This window comes from Macrobrachium nipponense, chromosome 12 (assembly GCF_015104395.2).
Source record: "Macrobrachium nipponense isolate FS-2020 chromosome 12, ASM1510439v2, whole genome shotgun sequence".
NCBI classification, from domain to species: Eukaryota; Metazoa; Arthropoda; class Malacostraca; order Decapoda; family Palaemonidae; genus Macrobrachium; species Macrobrachium nipponense.
The window spans coordinates 79,302,657-79,323,074 of NC_087205.1; positions in this window are offsets into that span (position 1 = coordinate 79,302,657).

Consider the following 20,418-nt stretch of genomic DNA (forward strand, 5'->3'; position numbering starts at 1 on the left):
AGGATTTACCATTTCAGCAGTCTCACAGCGCTGGCAATTTTGACGGTATGGGTACAGTGGTGTATTTATTATATAAATATTCCAGACGACATTGAAACACTCAGCTTTATCACTGAGGTAAAGGAGAGACACGATCAGATGTGTAAGAAAAAACTTGATACTGGTATGTGGCTTTGATGGGGGTCCATTTCAATGTAGAAATTATAGAATGAATGTGGCCGCTTGTGCAAGTTATAAGAAAAGGCGAAAAAAAAACTATTAAACTGATAACTGTCAGTTTGGTATCCCACCTGAGGTGGCAGGCAGAAACGGAGTTCACATCGAATCAACTACAAAAAAAAGTGTCATAAGGAAATTATAACACATTAGGGCATCTTGTAAAGCGGTTGCCAAAGTACGCAGACAAACAATTAAATGGGCATTACAAAGGCAGGAAAATTCGTTAAGCTAGTGATGTTACCCTACCATAGTGCTAGATCCAGAGTGAATATAATGGTATGGTGTTACCGAAGAATTTGTGATAAATGTTGATATGCATTACGAATCAATACACAGCATTTTGTTGTTTACCTTACGACTAAAGAAATAGAAAAAAGGAGTTCAGATAAGTAGACAACAATGGCTGCTAAACGCAGTTAACTTGATTTCAATACCATAATCAAGAGAAGTTCCCGTTAAGACTATAATCTAAGGGAAGTTCCCGTTAAGAAAACGGACGGGGTGAAAGGGAGAGCAGAGGACTAAAAATCTACTTAAAGCAAAGCTTGTGTTTACTAGAAAGCAAAAAAAAAAAAAAAAAAAAAAAAAAAAAAAAAAAAAAAAAAAAAAAAAAAAACATTAGTTCCAAAAGCAGCCATGTGGCTGGTGTACGAAAGTGTAAGGGTCAACTAAGAGGCCTACTGCTTTCCGAATGTGACACATGGTGTCATAGGAGATGCTAAAGACTACAAAATATGTGTGAAGTGCGAGATCTTCGATGCCTTTTGCATTACAAGAGTAAATAAGGAAGAGACAGAGGTGGTGAACCATGAAATATATATATGTAGGTAGGATTTCGAAGAAAGAGACCATTTTTGCTGCCTTGGATATGTAATAGACTGTGAGGCAAGAGCTGGAAAAAAAGCACTGCATCGATAAAACGGAAAAAGATAGTTGGCCTACTAGTAAATAAAAATGCTCCCAAAATTGAGAGAACAAAGCCTTATGATTGTTACATAAGGCCTATACTACTTTATAATACAGAAACACGGGTACTGACTGCAAAAATCGAGAAGGTTTTGGGCAAGAGTATTGTGGGAAGATCGCATTATGAATGCGGAAGCTCATTATGAATGAGGATGTGTAGCCGAGATATACGAAGGGTACACAGGCTGGAAAACAGACTGTGATTTGGACATTTGATGAGAAAGAATGAAGAACAGGACAGTTTTTCAAAATGGTGGCAGACATGCAAGTAGACTGACAAAGACCTGTCGGAAGGCTCAGGAACTCAGGAAAAAATGGACAGATTACACCTTAGTCCTGATGGGAGGTCAGAACAGACAAATAAAACACAAAGCTAACCTGTGAATGTTTATAATGAGGACAACGACGTTGGTGTAATGATACACGCAATCGTCTATTTTCGTGATATTTTTTTTCATTACATCTATATTTTTCCTAATAAATGGAGTGTGACGAAGAAGTTCGGCAGAATGTTAGAATTTAAATAATAATGGAAAATATTTTAAGAACTTCATAAATGCCGGTCGAAAGACCCCAAACGAGTAGGTCTTACCCGCTTTTAATAAGACCCTGATTTCCCTTCACTAAACCTCCAACTGGGACCCTAATCCCGCAACCTTGGATTATCCAGGTTCCATTCAATCCCCCGAGTCCCAAGAATCTCATAATGATCATAACGACGAGAATGACGGCAGTGATGAGTCAATGCTAAGAAGGAATAAAGACGATGAGAAAGCAGTAAAATGAATAATGAAAATGAGGACGGCGAAGGCGAAGGCGATGCGGTGAAGGAGGCGGAGAGAAGGGGAGAGGCGATAATGAGAAATTGATGACAGGTTCGGAAAGAAGAAAGATAACGGGACGGGACGAAGTGTGTGAAGGAGGATAATGAAAAGATGCAAATGAATACCATCATGGTCAAGAGAAAGATAACCATGAGACCAAATTTCAGGGCATAATGACCTTAATGAGATGGAGGAGGAGGAGAAGGACGACGACGACGAGGTACAGAGGGAGAGGAAGATCTGGATGAGGATGAGAAGAAGGAAAGAGAAAAATACTAAGATAAAGTAAACTAAAAATAATAAATAAATAAATAAAAGGAAAAAAACAGCTGGAAGACATCAAAACTTCCAGACGAAATGACATCGCAGATGAGGATATTAATCTTATGGAAAAGAGAGAGAGAGAGAGAGAGAGAGAGAGAGGAGAGAGAAGAGAGAGAGAATCACCTAACGACTTTCCTAGACTTTTTCACGTGACTCCTCTTGCACGGGCGAGCGTCCCCGCCACAACTTCCACCCATAAAAAAGCCGTAAAATTCTTATCTCCTCCGTTAATGACATTGTTTTGATCATAGAGTTGCCTAGCGAGCCATTTTAAGCATTCTGCAACATAAAACAAGTTTAAATGAAAAACCTCTTCCCCTGCCAATGGCAAAAACCAGATCAAGTTTTAATCAATCTTGAGATTATCGCCTTTTTTAAGGGGGATGGGGGGCGGGGGAGGCGCAGAGAGAGGTGGAAAGGTGACAAGCATTTTGCATAAACGAAAATCGACTTCAATTTGCAAAGGTTGTAAGGTGAAATGACCGCGTATTCGTAAAGCACATTTCTCAAATTAATGGAAAGAAGAATATTTTACGTAACCAACAATAAAATTCGGTAAAATATCCTCGATCACTATTCTGAAGAGGATCTGGTGAGAAGAATCCTCTAGTATAACGTATATTTTCATAGCTGAAGTAGTATAAGCACAAAAAAAAAAAAAAAAAACTAAATGCCATACATAAAATCTTACTTTAAAGGCGGTCGACGCGTAGTAAAATAAATAAATAAAATAAATAAATATAATTACTATTTTTATGATTATTATTAACGAAGGCATTCTGTTTTACATATTGAATTTTTCTCAAAATACTAACTTTCCTAAAAAATCTGGAGAGGAAGCGAAGCACTAACTCTCTTGAGACAGAATCAGAATGTCACGTTATGTTCGGACAATGGTGCTTAGGCTGGATTTACCCTTCTGAGCTCTATTTCATTTCATTTATCCTAGAGCCGCCAAGCAGCCAGAAAGTGTCACTGAGGGAGACTCGCGTCAACACGAACGTTCTTCAATATAAATAAATATATACGGGGCGTATATCTAACTATTTAGATTAAATGTAGCGATTCCAAGCAGGTAGAAACAGAAGAAACACATAAAAGAAAATGTCTTTGAACAAAAAAGAGCGAAGTAGAGCTGGAAAAAATAGTTGATCTCAAAAAACATCATTTACAAACCGATGAACAAAGACGACAAATCAGTCTCTTTCTTTCTGCGAATTTCTCCTTTTCCTTTTTTCCCGTTATTTTTCCTCAAACCACGACTCAAAAAAAAAAAAACGATGGAAACATGTGATTCTGTAACAAACATAATAGGAAAGAAAAAGAGGAAGCATATTACAATTCCGACTTTACTTTTCACTTTTAATTAAAATCAATTTCTGTTTTGTGTATTTCTCTCGTGTCGATGTATCGCCAGTGCTTCAACGTTGGTAACTGTAGGGAAAAAGTCTTAAACAATGGTTATGGAGGTAACTCTTACAAAGCATAGAGTCGACGCCACTATAAAAGATGACAAACCATGTTTAAATAGTTGAATATGGAACTGCAGTACGCATGTTATCCGTTTAGGAAGAGAGAGTGCGCTGACTGTTCGATGCCATAAAAAGAAAGTTTTTCGTACTTTGCTGAAGTTAACGGATTTTCATCGGGATATTTTATCCTTTTTTTATTATTCTTTTTTGTCTATGTAACACAGAGGAACACATCCTTCTCTACGCTTCTAAAATTTCCTCTCTGAAGGATCTATTTAGTCATAAAGTAATGAAAAGAAAGGAGTACGAAAAACACACTATGATTTTTCAAAATAAAGTATTATCTCGGTAAACACTGCATTATTTTTCCATATAAAGTAAGTATTATCTCGGTAAAGTCAAGATACAAGAAGTTACACTGCAACATTTAACTGTTGACTCATTAAATACATCAGCCATACATCTCTGTGTATCTATCGAAGCAGACACACTACATAGCATCCAGATTAAAATGGTACCTTCTCATTTAATTAACCCGTTGTGTTTACCTCACATTATGAATTATCTGCTCACCTATTGGATTATGGTTCACATTGGCCCTCTCATCCAGGCAATCGCTCCCCTTCTCCTTCTCCCGTCATAACTTTTTTTTTCTTTTTTTTTATCCCTCACACTTACTCCATTTCCTTCTCGCTCCATTAGTACATCGGTGCAGAATCTAGTAGCGACCCCACCCGGAAGCTAACCTGATGCTCCCACTAATGGCTGAGAGAGAGAGAGAGAGAGAGAGAGAGAGAGAGAGAGAGAGAGAGATATGGGGCGAATGGATGCAGAAACCGATTGGCATCGAGAGAAATAAAGAGAACAAAGGTTGATAATACTTTGACTTGCAAATGAATGAATTTCTAATATAGTCTGAGAGAGAGAGAGAGTTTCCTTCCTCACAAGCCATCTCTTGGTTTACAGAGGCAATTGTCAACTTGATGCATAACGAGAATCAAGAAGCAAAAAACTGGAGAGGAAAATTTCGCATTTATTTGTTTTATTGGTGCTCTCTCTCTCTTCTCTCTCTCTCTCTCTCTCTCTCTCTCTCTCTCTCTCAGGCTATATTAGATATTAATTCACCTACACGTCAGGAATTCTTAACCTTAGACCGGTTTATTTCTCTTGATGCCAATCGGTTTCTGCATCTATTTGCCCCATCCCCCCCCCCCTCTCTCTCTCTCTCTCTCTCTCTCTCTCTCTCTCTCTCTCTCTCTCTCTCTCTAACGATAACGATATTAGAAGTTCATTCATTTGCAAGTCAAAGTATTAACAACCTTTGTTCTGTTTATTTCTCTCGATGCAATCGGTTTCTGCATCCATTCGCCCCATCTGTCTCTCTCTCTCTCTCTCTCTCTCTCTTAGATGATATAATGAGATCCCCTCATTTACATGTCCACATATTTATCCCCCAAGCACTGTTCACTGGCTCTGACGAAAATCCCTCCAGCAATTTGCTTGTGCCTGCTTGCTAGCGTCCTCTCCATTGCCGGGGAGCCGAATTCCCGATGGTCCTGGGTCAGCCTAACGAGCCTAACGACATCACCGTCCGGAGAACGAACGGCGCCAAACTAGTAATTTCCCCGGTTCTCCTAACAACGGCGGGAGATTTCTAATGATTAAAGAAGGGACGCCGAGAGCATGTCAATTGTGGCTCCCAGCTTGTCAGTATCGCCTCAATATTCACAGTGACGGAGGACTGCCAACTGCAGCAGCAAAGAACGCGAAGATGACTCACTCTTTGCATACAAAATTGAATTGAATTTATAAAATTTGTGGCCATTTGCCACGCGCCTCGGAGCCAAAGGCCATTCAGCGCATATATATATCAACAGGATATATTTACTAAAAAAGGTACACATATAATTAATCCAAATTATTAAAATAAACTTCATATTAAAATACTCAATTAAATACAAAGATAATAAATGTTTATAGCACTGGAATTTGTGATAACTGATTAACACGAACATTACAGTGTTGAATATAAATTGGAGACCTGGCATGGATCAGACGTGAAATAGGTGGAATACTTATCTTTACAAAATAGCAACAAAAGAATATCATATACACCATGTAGTCCTTGGCATAGTTGTCTGGCCTACAGGCACTATAAAATCTATAGATAACATGAATTACTTATTACCAAGAGAGCTGCGCGTAACAAGGATATACGTCCCAATAAAATATATTGGAGAAATGCAGTTCGCTAATCCATTATCACTACCTTCAATTAAGCAGCTCGAACAACTCCATAAAGACACACAATACAGTTCTAATACGCCAGGCTGTTACTATATTTCGACATTATCTCCAAAGTAAATGGGTCCTCCTTTCGTTCGCAAGCCCGTGTAAAGGTAAGAGTATTGGGATGCTCCTGTCCAATGACTGCGGAAGCGAAGGATATAATATATTACTAAAGCAGAGGCTTGAGAAATGGATCTGTCAGAGTTTAGTGAGCCAGTAATAGATGTGTCAGATAGTAACGCTTATGTTAATTCCCTCGAGGAGAGAGAGAGAGAGAGAGAGAGAGAGAGAGAGAGAGAGAGAGAGAGAGAGAGAGAGAGAGAGAGAGAGGAACAGGAGAAGAAAGAATAGGAAAACACAGGGGGAATATAAAAAGGTTAAAACTGTAGGAAAAAGAGGCGATTTGATTAAATGTAAGTTATTTGGCGTCAGAAATAAGATGGGCAATGACATCAAAAATATTTTTGTCATTTCATTATTAGAAAAGGGAATGCATTCTTTCTTACGACCATATTATCAAAGAAAGTACGTATATATACATGTATATGTGTATATATATAATATATATATATATATATATTATATATAATATCTATATATAAAATTATAACTATTATATATCACGGATATACGGGGACACGTGAGATGTGAAATGGGAGAGCCAGAGGAAGAAAAAGTGCCGACGTGAGAGAAGGAATAGGTAGGTGTATGGCTAGGAGGAAGAAGTGATTAAATCATTCGGGGAGGCAGAGAAGGAGGAAGAATAATCTGTAGAGGACGAGGAGGAGGCAGAGAAAGACTAATAAGAGTAGGACCAAGAAGAGGTGGAAGATGGGAAGATATGAAAGAAAAGAGAGACTAAGATCCAATGAGATTAGATCACCTTGGTGAAATTTTGTGGCTCCTTCCCACCCTAAGCCTAATAAATCTTCAGGTTAAAGTCCGTCAGTTTAACACCGGTGTATTATATTCCCCGCTTCGGCCTTACTTCATGATAAGAAGAAATTATTAATAAAAATATACTAAGATTAATATAGTAAATAAAAGAATTAAAGTGTTATTAAAGTGGAATTCGGTGATATGGCCTGAATACTTCGACAGTTTTTTTATGACAAGCTGATATATTCCTTTTAATGAAAAGCTATTAACTCGAAAATGGGTGACTCACTGCGAATTTCGTCGATTTTTTGCTCATTAAATCCCGGTGATTGAAAATAAATGAGATGCTCATTACACGATGAAAAATATGCATAAAAAAAAGTTGGACCATGAAAACTAAGTGAAAAGATCTTGATAAGGAAAAATAAAGATATTTAAGAAATAAATATCACTACGAAACAAAGAAAAACCGCAGAACTTCATTATTCGTAATTTCTCTAATGTTGTGACTTCAATTCATTCACGGCAACAGAAGAAGCAAAGATTTATTGACAAAGGAATACCATAACTTGCGACAGTAACTGGTAGCAATTCGCATATCAAATAAGCTATAAACGTCAGTGAATACTAAGAGAGGACACTCTCAACCAGCACATAAGTGCACAACAATAACTTTTATAGCTTGGCAAGAAAAAGCACTATCATATAAAAAGGAAAGAAAAATGGCGACTGATGCATTAGGCAATAAGGAAAAATTACATTCTGTCGTTGACAAATATGAAGAAAAAGTATAAAATGAAAAATTTGTCCTTTCATAAGAGGTCAGTGACTTTCCACCCTACATTATTTTCCGCAAAAACACAGCTTCATATTTTTCCTGCTTCGTTTCTGTGAACATTCTGTCCAGGTAAAAGTGTCACTGCAGTGCAATGCCGTCTGAGGGTGTGGTAAAGACATCGTTCACAAAAATATTTCCGTGTATTAACTTCATTTCCGTGTATTTACTTCGTAAATGTTTTAATTGATATAGTAGCAGGAAGTAATTAACCTTGCTGAATGTTCCGATATTTACATAGCCCTTGCGCGCGCGTGTGTGTGTGTGTGTGTGTGTGTGTGTGTGTGTGTTTTAAATCACTGGATGTTACCCAAACTGATAAATGGAAATTCATGTCTATGACCTAATGTGAGAGTGAGTGAAGTCTTGACATGGTGCTTGCAATAATAATAATAATAATAATAATAATAATAATAAGTAATAATTAATAATAATAATAATAATAATAAATTAATAATTATTTTAGTAGTAATAATAGTAGCTGTAGTAAAAGTGGTCTTCGCAGCATCACTACTATTAATAATGATGATAAGAAGATTAATCAAACTACTTACAAATTTTAACCGTCGTAGGCTGGACATGATAACATTAATACACACTGCTGATCAGCGACTTAGATAACCTGGGAATCACTGAGCAAAGGAATGCGAGACCTCTCTTAACAGACATCTCGACAGGGTAATTTACATTAGGCAAATCAATGGTCCGTGGGTGGTACGTATTAGCTAACTCCCTTTTATAATTGATTAGCTGCTGAGCTTTAAGCCGGTTGCTTACTGGAAATTCGGTCCAAGGACAGCATGTCAGTCATAGAAATGAAAGATTCTTCAAGCAATAATAAAGGAATAGATGATAATATCACGAATTACCAGGAAAGAACATAAACGTAACAAAGATTTCCTGAAAACAGTGAATATATCGAACTACGTGTAGCAATGAAAATAGAGGATAACGTGGAATCATACGCACTTAAAAAAAATGAAAGGATAACAGAAAATGGGATATACACGTGGGTCATATCAGGTTCCTCTTCTAACGCTATCAAACACTATTCCATTATGAACCTGTCTATTCGTTGCTTTAGCTGGTAATACAAGGGACACTCCGTTGGTCTCTCGCTGAGTGATTGATTTGGTATTATGTCACGAATTCAAAATGATCGTTGAGAAAGATATCACATATCTCTTGTGCACGAATAAGAATTATTACGACTACTAATCACCTCTAGTGACGACTATGGTAACGACCCTTGATTGTCTTGCATCTTAAAGTCTCGAAAATCTTTTTGTATTCTTCAAGATGAACTGACTTCCCCTAAGCAGGTTAGACTCCAGTGAAAAACAAGACAGCAATCACAGCCCCATTCATCCTTCGCTGTATACACTTACAAATGGGCTCTCTGTCCAGCACGTCACCATTCAAATACTAGTATATCTCTCACCAGCTGGATATTAAGGATTCTTTGCTATCCAAAATTGTAACTCCACACTGTCACTGAAAACCCATAAAACATATATTGTAACGTTAGCCAATTCAAGGACTAAAAATTAACAACCAAATATAAAGTGCATTTTTAAGAGCCATTGCGGTCTGCCTTACCATTCAGAGAAGCTCCAACTTTATAACAAGAGAGAGAGAGAGAGAGAGAGAGAGAGAGAGAGAGAGAGAGAGAGAGAGAGAGAGAGAGAGGTCATAATTAGATCATTATTAATGTTTCATACCGTAGTACATGTGTCTTAGTTACCTTAAAAATAAACACAATTTACCCCCAAGATCTACACTTTCATTTTCCAAGCCACACTATTTAGCCTATGAATTTTTTCTTTGATCCTTTTTTATATACATAAAAGAAGTTGTTCCATGATTCATCCTGTCACCAGAAAACACCAAATAAATCTTCCTATATTTGCACCTGTGCAGCGTTCACATTTTCAGCAGATCCCTGAATTGAATTTCTTGGCACCTCCCCCCTCAGAACAAAACTACCCAGAAGCTGGGGCTTAAGGGGGACATCCAGAGAATTCGACAAAATCGTTCATGCAAGTGAAAACTTCCGGCTTTATTCAAGATCACTTACAAAAATATGTTACAAATCCCAATTACTTTTCTCTAAATGTAAGAATTTCTTCCACATTAAATTTTAATTTAAGGATTTTGAACAGAAGCCTTTGTACTTCAGTGAACATTTCCTTTCTATGTGCTAGCTTTGTTTCAGTGTTTTTCAGTGTAATTTTCTTTAAAGATCAGCCTTTATGTCACAGTGAATTTTGGTTTAGAATTTTTCCTTACACCATCTTGAAAGCTGTATCCATTCCTACTGCTAATCCTGAAGTCGACGATTTAAACGAAACAGCCACAGGGAATCTTACGAAACATGTTAACTGCAAAATAATCTGAACTTTTCAGTGGAAGACAGCATAAATTAATTTAACCAGGGAATTCAAGCCATATGATTACTTTGTAAAAACTGACCTTTTATTTAATTCATAATGCAATTAATATGAGAGAAAAAAAAAACTTCATCGCGACAAAAATAATTCATAAATAGTTTACGACTAATCAACCTAAAGATCTCTTGTGTGTGTATGAGAGAGAGAGAGAGAGAGAGAGAGAGAGAGAGAGAGAGAGAGAGAGAGAGAGGATTACGATCAAGTCCTAGGGGATTGCAGAGGTAAGTTAGGTCTCAATAAATGGCATAATATGCTTTCGACCGGAGCAAACTTAAGCTCCGAAAACCTGCAGACAAAGTTTCGCATAAACTTTCCCCTTGAGGCACGTGAGAAGGCTTTCATGTGCAAAGGCCAAGCACGAGGGGCTTCTCATAATTAAACAGAATCCGGATCAAAATACGAGCGTTCCCTTCCCTAATTATTTTTCCCTTTTTCCCCTGTATTTTATTCCTTTGTCTCAAAAACTTTCAATTTCATTTTGATTGAATATCGTCACGTACATGGAATCATAATAAAGGTCCAATATCTACTCTTCCAATAATGATTTTGTGCATGAAGGGAAACACTCAAGCATACGATATACCAGCACACAAACATAAACACGCCCACAGGGCGTCGAACGCCCCTCTACACAAACACTGTTGCTTTTGCTGGATATTAAGGGCCACGCTTTCCAGTGCCTCTTACCCCCTGCAAAAAAGTTTCTAATAGCATTCTATGCACCGTAACACTTCTAATTATAAACTCTTTTGTCGAACCTATCATCACCCATTATTTCCACAGGGCCAAACCTTCTCAAAATATTCTGAGCAATCCTTTCACCTAAGCTAACGGATCTTTTTTACGCCGAATATACTATGCTAACACCTCATCTTGATAGCAACAGACAATTCACATCCGTAAAACAGAAGTGGGGCTCAAGAGTTCTTTTTATGCAGTCTCACGTTGACTTCCAGACACAATCGTTTGCCCACAACACAGGCTTTTTTGCTTCACCTTTTCTGTCGCTCACATCTTCCCTCGTCCGACTATCACCCTTTTGTTATATTTCTTCGTAGATATCTACTATCTGAAACGACCACCATATTGGTCCATCTTCCTGGTTTCTATTCACCCTCATAATCTTACACCCGCTCGCATTGTATTTAAATTTCCTTCTCTTACAGTGTATGTGTATAATTACTCATTTCCAACATAAAGCTGGATGAAATAATCTATCAAGAAATTAATCGTACGAGTAAGTTCCAATCAGACAGAAGTTACAGTTGTCCAAAACAACATAGAACTAGAAATATTTACTCCTACATACGCCTTTTTCTTCTAAGAGAAGGTGGTACCAGGACGTTTTAGCTTTCTAGTTCTCAACAAGCCTTCAGGGATGCGGTTGCTAGACCACGCCCGTCTCGCCGTTTTTAACCCCTTTGTAAAATCCACCACAGAAGTCGAACCTCGGTCCGTTCACTGGGTATCTGGGCCCACACATACACAGTATTTGTAGTGTGTAACTGATAATATATGCTTTTATTCGCTAAATGATATAGGGCGTTTTAAGAAATTGAGAATTTGTTATACAATAATGAAATGTCATTGCAATTGTTTCATTATGAAGGTTGATCATTTTGATTTTAGCTTGTTAGTATAAGTTCATTGAAATAGTTGTTTTGGTGTTGTTCTCTAGATGTTAAGATTTCTATTGGTGGCGTTACTTTTCTTATACAGTTCGCTGGCTTGAAGAAGTGCTTACCAACCTACATAGTGTCTGTGAGAGAGAGAGAGAGAGAGAGAGAGAGAGAGACTAACGGATTTTGAGGAAGGAGAGGAGGAGAGAGAGGAGAGGAAAAAAAGAGAAAACTAACATTTTATATTGAAAATAATGTAATCTCTCTTTAATGGTAAGTTTACGAACTAGAAATGAGAATTCAATTTGGGATAAAATACATGTTTAGTCATACAATTTTTTTCCTGTGTAATTTTGAAGTTAATGTTCATTAAAAAACTAAACGGGATCATTTTTATTTTCGAACACCTGTTACTGTACGATTTCAATTTATCATAATCTTGCTAATGCAGGTAAAATAATATTTCAGATAACAGAGCAAAAATTAGAGATTGCTGAGATGAAGTTTAGTGAATGTAAATCAAAAAAGAAAATGTAATACAGCACTATATATCAAGATTAAATGACTTTCAAAAAAAACACAGAGGAGCAATCGCGCAAAACAGAAAAAGTCATGTATAATGCGACACAAAATTATGAAAAAGTATTTACCGACTCTTTTACTGAACCACTTTACTCCCCTTTTCAGTAAATACAGTGTTAAGAGTCACAATCGGAATACAGAATAAACTGCATATAGCAAGAGTTATCATGACATCAAAAAACTTGATCAAGAGAAATAATCAACTCTGGTAGTTGTGAAAAAATAAATAAATAAGTGTTATTTTGTGCAAACGTACGTGGAGGGGCTTGGTCGTTATTGTTACAGGTCTTCGAAAAACTAAAAACAATATTGCGAATGAAAATGAGGAAACAATGTCCGAACCAATGGACACCATGCTTATTCTGATTCCCAATATAATACCTGAAAGCATTAAACAGCTGCTGTACTCATTCTGCACGAACAGCAACAGATAACCGGAGCAGCATGAGAGAGACAGCAACTGGGGGAAGGCTGGGTGGGATCTGCCCTGGGGGAGGGGAGGGGGAGGGGAGCAAAGAAGAAGACTTGGCAAGGGCGTGCCTCTCCTAACTTTGCTTCAGTTGTCGGCATAAATTGGCGTCTGATTAATCAACAGCTTTGCAAATCCCAGCATAATGACCCAACATTATATCCGAGCCAGAATGACTTACGTCAGGCAAAATGGGCTAAAATGCTCTCATTTCACGGCTGACATCAGTGTCCAAAAGCCAAAGCGCTAAATAAAGTTATAATAAATAGCGAATAAATAAACAGTAAACGTAATGTGCTGAGTGAATAAACGGATAAATAAATAAATACCCTTCTTGACGAGAAGGAAAATACAATGAACTAGATATGATAAATAAAGAGAAACTAAAATATTCTTTCCTTTTACCCTCTCGTGACTGAGGGTTCAGCATCTTTAAAGGTCCCATGATTACAAGCAATCCAATTCTGACTAATAAAGGCATTAAAGTTAGCACTACGTGAGCGCCAGCATTATTATGTAAACACAAACAGACAAACAGTCACGCGATTTTCTTATATTTTCTGAGACTTTTTCAAAACGCTGAACAAGTAATAACAGCTGTTAGGAAATATGCGAATTTGTACTCAGCGTGATTTCCTTTAATAGCGGTAAAGGAAAGAGATGAAAAATTTCAAGAGAACAGCGTTAAACATTTCGTTAAGGAAACCGATACAACGCAAATATTCAAAGCTGTAAGTGTTCTGATAAAGTCTAAAGATTATAGCAGAAACTAAAGTGAAATGCTTAAAATGACGGAATCACGAAATGAGAAATAGCACTAAATCTGAAAGTAGTATGACATTTCTAGCAAAAATTACGAGCGTTTCTTAAGCCTCTTAACGGAATAAACCTTCAGCAGAGTTCTGGTCGTGCGAGGACGCAGATGTCATTATTAATGAGGGCGACGGAAAGTGCAGATTACGTTGTGGGGTCTTTTCATTCTACTTCCTTTTCCATCCACACACACACACACACACACAAACACACGCGCACGCACACACACCTCTCTCTCTCTCTCTCTCTCTCTCTCTCTACTTATATATATATAAAAATTTGAGGAAATTTTCTGCAAATGTGGTTCACCCACGAAATTATGAATGTCGCTTCGTTTGTTGTTATCGCTGTAGTCAAATCGTCTTGGAAAACAGCTTAGTATAAAAAAGCGTGTTTCGGTAAGTGCATTTATGCATGCATAATGAAAATGCTTTTTATATGCACAAACAAATGCACCCCACTGTATGTTTTTTTTCACATATGTTTAGCAATATAATAAATGCAAAACACATATTTTTCAAGTAAAAATATCTTTCACCTGCAGTAATGTTAATAGCCACAAAGAGTACACAAACTGCAGTAAAATCATTCAAGCGGCAGTTCTGGTGAGTGTGTTATTGCTATTTTTTACGCGTGTCTTACTGGTCACATAATAATATCTCGCTACTTTGAATGTTTTTCTCTCATATTTATGTATTCTAACGTTGGCTTAACGGTGAAAAATATGGCCGGTCGGGCTTTCAGAGATGCATTATGTAAAATATTCCATTTCAGAGTTCTATTTTGGTGTAAATATACCCCTATTTCATGGAACGGAGCTACAACAATACAGTGTACATAAGAAATCGTTGGGTCATCAAAATTCAAAACAGCTTTCAAGAGCAACCAGAAATCATGTAGAAGCGATTTCTTTAATAGACGCCCCGAAGCCCTGCTTATCGCCACTTTGGTCTTTCCCATTTCGAATGAGACAATCAAGTTAATTCTTCTCTCATACTCATCTTACTGTCACATCCCTCCAGTATCCTCTTACTGAAGGCGCCTTGTATTCTGCAAGTGAAATTAATAAGAGTTTTCTCTGCTTCTGAGATTTGCTGCAGTCCCTGTAATTATGTTGTGTGAAACATCTGAATAACATCACCGAGAGTATATACTGCTACTTGATACGTTTTGGTGCACTACACAGCGTTGTGTCTCACGTCTTCAAGTGTTAGGTCATAAAACGAGCAGTGGAAACATTCTTCAGGAATTCCGTAAGTATCATGAGTTGCTTTATTTATCTTTCCCAGCAGATGTAATAAATACCCCCCGAGACATGCCCTGTCTACCCACATTGCTACTCTTAAAAGACGGCATGAGTAATGGGTGCCACTTATGATACATTACGTCACCGCTCCCCGTCTCTCCTAAGAACAAAAGAAAATAATGAGCGAAATTCTCTTAATTTCATCTCAATTAGGAACATATCATCTTATTTTGCCCATTTGATGAAGCAATTAGTTTCTTTTTAATCAACTGCATTTCCTCATTTCTCAGTCGTTTTGTCTTTGCAATGTCAGCAAATGCATGCAGACCATTTTTCCCGCCCGCGTTCTTATTAATTAAGCATTTCGAAACGCCGCTTCTTTTACGTCTCTCTCTAAAAGCCCCAAAATGCTCTCTCATACAAGCATGAAAGCAATGCAGGTCGATGCTTTCCCAGCCTTGAAGAATAGACCATCTTTTCGTTTCTGAAAGTTGGCTCTTAATGTACGCCACATGTCAGGTTTAGGATTTTTATTTGTAAAGTAAATATTGGGTGAACGACACCGTCCCATAATGCCTTCAATCATCGCGTAACAAAGCAAATATTTTGGAGGAATAAAAAGTATTACTCTCCGAAAACCCCAGACGCTGTCAATCAACGCCACATCTCTGATGAACTCTGTCTGTCTGACACACATTTATATGGCTTTGTTAAATAATAATCTATTTTAAACGCAATGTTTACCCATACTATATCTTTTGTGTGTAGCAACGATAGTCTACGGGCAATCAACACGTAACTTGGACTTGCCGTCATCCAGGCCGTTCCAACCTTTCACAGACCTAGCCCTTATATAAGTATACAGAATGATTGGAGCTATAGGACTGACTTTGGGGTAGGGACTTGTCTTCGTTTTTATGGTATGGTACCACAAATAACAAAATTGTGGTACATAACCATGAATATGCACCACTTAGCAAGGAACATAACAGTACTAATAGTAATTGACCACAGAATGAAAATCATGCACCTAAAAAAATGTTTTGCTACTACCCGCTCGTTCAAGTCATTATACTTGTAGGAATAGGTCTTCCACCACTTCACCCCAGAGTCCACATCCACCGTCAAGATAAATCAATCCAGGGGGGTTGATTATCCTATTGGCCCCTGGAGCAAAAGGAGGGCTCCTGTGATAAACTTTTAGCATAGTGGAGGATTTTTGTATTTTGCAGAATAACCAATACAAACGGGGTTCCTTTCAGCAAGCATTTCTTAGTTGCCCTGCTTTTCGGCTGTGGAACCTAGATAACCCCTTCTGATGACTATTCCGCTACAAACAACAAGGCAATCGTTTTTTTTTTTTTTTTTTTTTTTTTTTTTTTTTTAAACCTTCTCTCTAGAATTCTATACGTTTTTACGTTATTTTTTTTTTACCTTCAACAACATCAATCCAAATTTATTGGGATCTTTAAAAAATTTTTCATCAATTTTCCCAAAACATTGATAAGTTTCTATCTTGGCTAAGAGATATCGATAATTTTCGAGCACGAAGGTTTCTAGGCCAATATCGCTTCGGCACCTGAAACAAAGTAACTTGGCAGTATACGAGTATATATATACATATATATATATATATATATATATATATATATATATATATATATATATATATATATATATATATATATATATATATATACATATATTATAAAGAAGGCATCAGAAACTAAGGGTAATAACCTCTAATCGCCTCCTACTCAAGAGAATTATGTATATTTTTCGGATAATATCCCCCTGGTTTTCACTCTAATTTCATTTACAATTTAAGCCTTCTCTCCACAAGGAAGCCATGACTCTCAAGCTCATATGACTAAATTCCTTTTGCTACATTTTACTTGTTCAATATTATTTAATTTATTTCCTAGGGGAGAAGAGATTTAGACATGTAAAACCTTTCCTTGACGTAAATATTGGCAGCATCTGCGACCTGTTTTAAAAACAGCTTTTCCATATTGTAAAGGGCAAATTCCAACTATTATAATTGCTCTGCAATGCCAAAAGGCTAAATAAATAAACGATCAAGAATAACAGAAATACATCCTACCTCGATTTCGCTGCCAAGTAAATACCCTCCACTTAATTCACCTGCTCTCTGACGCTCACTCTCTCGTATACCACACACACATACATATATATATATATATATATATATATATATATATATATATATATATTTATATTTATATGCACAAATACATGTATACATATTCAGTAAAATCACAGGAACGCATGATGTTTCAACACAAAATACCACGAAGGAAAAATGCATATATATACTACCTCTAACTGGCCTCGTCTATTCAGACATCACAGGTAAGAAATTTACAACAAACGTTATTAGTTGTGACGTAAACCTGAGAAACCAACAAACGGTTAAATTTCCTTATAGTCAAAAGGAGACTTACTTAATCATTCCTCCATCAAGCAATCTTGTATGGAGGTCGGCACGTCACCTATCAATATACAAAGAACATAATCAGGAACAACGGTCATTCCTATAAATCTTATTTTCGAAGAACCCCTATAGTAAGCTACGCACCTGGATCATTTCCTTTGGACCTCCATAAAAAGACGCACTGAATTGCCGGAACTTTGTACATTTCACAAATCTCCTTATATTTAAATTATATAATGCATTCCAAGCCAAATATCTATATTCTTTTTAGAGTGGTCTTTCACAAATAAATATTCGATAATGTATGATATGGCACACCTCACATGGATTGTTAGGTCCCCTTGAAAAAACATCGTTTGGGTGACCTCTCGAGCTCTACAGTTTCCCACTGTAAAAAAACAAGAACAAGACAGCAGCAGCAGCGTTACGTAACAGTGGTCTTACCAAACCCTTTGTCTGTATCTGCAAAACTCAGGTTATTTCTGCTATTCATCCCAGTCTTCAAATCCGCAATCGTAACATTTTGGTATATTTAATCAACGTTTCACCAACAGATATCAGGATAAAATCTCCACGGCGGAAACCAGCTCATTTTGTACATTGGTTTATTTCTAATAAAAAAAAATGGGCCCTACTTAAGGAGAAAAAACTAAAGCAACGGCACTTTTAAAAGATACATAAATACTAATCGAGGGGACTGTAAAATGTATCGCTGATATTACTGATGGAAAGTTACATAATTCTTATTTCAATTCCTGACAATATTCAATATTTTTGGACGAACGGCCGCAGGTGCATGATAAAAAATATGTTCTTATAACTGTTAATGACCACACTGATGTCAATCTGAAAGAAATGATATTATTGTGGTTTTCGTCCCTGACTAACAGACAACTCGAACGTGAAATAAACAGTATGAAATAATATGGAATACAAACTATGTTTGTCTAGAAGAAAGATGGACACAAAAAGGAAATTGAAAAGTAAGAGGAAGATGGAAGGGGCAGTCAGTCCATCTTGGTTATAGCAATGGCCACTAACTATTCACGGTTCCCTTTTTCTCCGACCCACACCACGCGATTTGATGAAGAAAGATTCTACAAACAAGAAGTCTAGTTCACAGAGGGACAGTATCAAATGAGAGGTATTACAATTACTGTTATTTGTACTGCAACAATCATAGACAAATCAAACAATACTGTTGCTATTCTGTTGATCTCGTCGTTTGAGGGACACCATCCGGGAATCATCGGCCGAAATCATTGACGGCGACGATGCCACCACTTGTTCGTCAACGCCCTCATCAAAATCACTCGCCACCCGCGCTCTTCTTTGTCAGTCCTCGAGACCCATCATTATCGCCATCCCCATAACAATCGAAACGTCGTTATTGCTCCCGCCCCATCGTTACGAAATTAACAGTCTGAGAACACTCCCCTGACATTTACGGGCCCCGAAGCTTGCCTCTTGTGAGATTGCCTGAAGTTAATGAGATGGCTTATTGTCCGCTGTCATTTCTCTTATTATTTCGAGCGCTCGTCATTCAATGGTGGGTATTTTTTGCAAGGTCTTCCTCTAGATTTCTGTTGCGATTTCGGGCTTATTGTGAACAGAGAGAGAGAGAGAGAGAGAGAGAGAGAGAGAGAGAGAGAGAGAGAGAGAGAATGTGATTTAAATGTTCCCCAAAACATCGCAAAAAGTGGGAGAGAATCAGCACTCGTGTTCGTTGCACATCTACGTTGAATGTGTGCGCGTCTATTCGTGTGTGTGTGTGTGTGTGTGTGTGTGTGTATCAGAACCCAAGTTAAGTAGTGAGTTACAAGCCAAGACTGGCGAACTCCCGTGCCAAACTGGCTCGATGCCTCTTAAACTTTCCTTAACACAGTTGATCTCCCGGGAAGTTTTAACCTACTCTGGGGGGTTGTGATCATAACACTCACGGGATAAAACCTGTTTTTGTTAAGTCAGTCTCAGATGTGGCTTATCTCTTTATCTCCACTTCATTTATCAAACCCTTTCCCCCTCCGCTAGTTGGAAATTGTTTCAAAGTGAAACATTTATACGCGAAGAAATCTATATATATATATATATATATATATTATATATATATATATATATATATATATTGTGTGTGTGTGTGTGTGTGTGTGATGTGTGTGTGTTGTTGTGTGTGTGTATAAACAATGATAACAGAATAAAAGTTAAGTTACCATCAGATTAGAACGTTATCTTCCTTTATTTCATTTAAATGGAAATCGTGATGACTTCTTAAAGCGAAAAATTCTTTGGCAAAAAGTCCTCTTAAATCGAATCGCGCATTCGTAAATTATCACGCATCTAATTTTAAAATCCTGAAATAGAAAGCAATATTCACGTTTCTACGTTTCAGTCTATATGTACTTTAGTCTACCTGCTCTATTAATAATCCATTCAATGTTTCATTTATCTATTTTCTACAGGTATAGGTATAGCAACCTGGTCATTAAAAACATATTCCCTTAATTGAAAAAGTTAATAGCAAATGAGATATACAATAATATATACTATATATACACTATATAGTATTTAGAAAAATAATATAAATATATATATATATATATATATATATATATATATATATATAATATATATCTTTTTGTTACTGAGTGATCTCTAGTTTCTATATTACTTTCTTAATGAAATTCGTGAATTTAGAAAAAAAAAAAAAAAAAAAAAAAAAAAAAAAATATATATATATATATGTATATATATATATATATATATATAAATATATATATATATATATATATATATACTCTTTTAACTAAGCGATCTCTTGTTTCTATATTTCCCTTTAGCTCCTGTTAACCTTTCCAAGGAACACCATATTATCTAGAAGCTTACATTTAAAGTCAATGGGCCCTTTAGCCATGTTTCATATGAATAGGGTTTATGTATTGAATATATAATAATAATAATAATAATAATAATAATAAT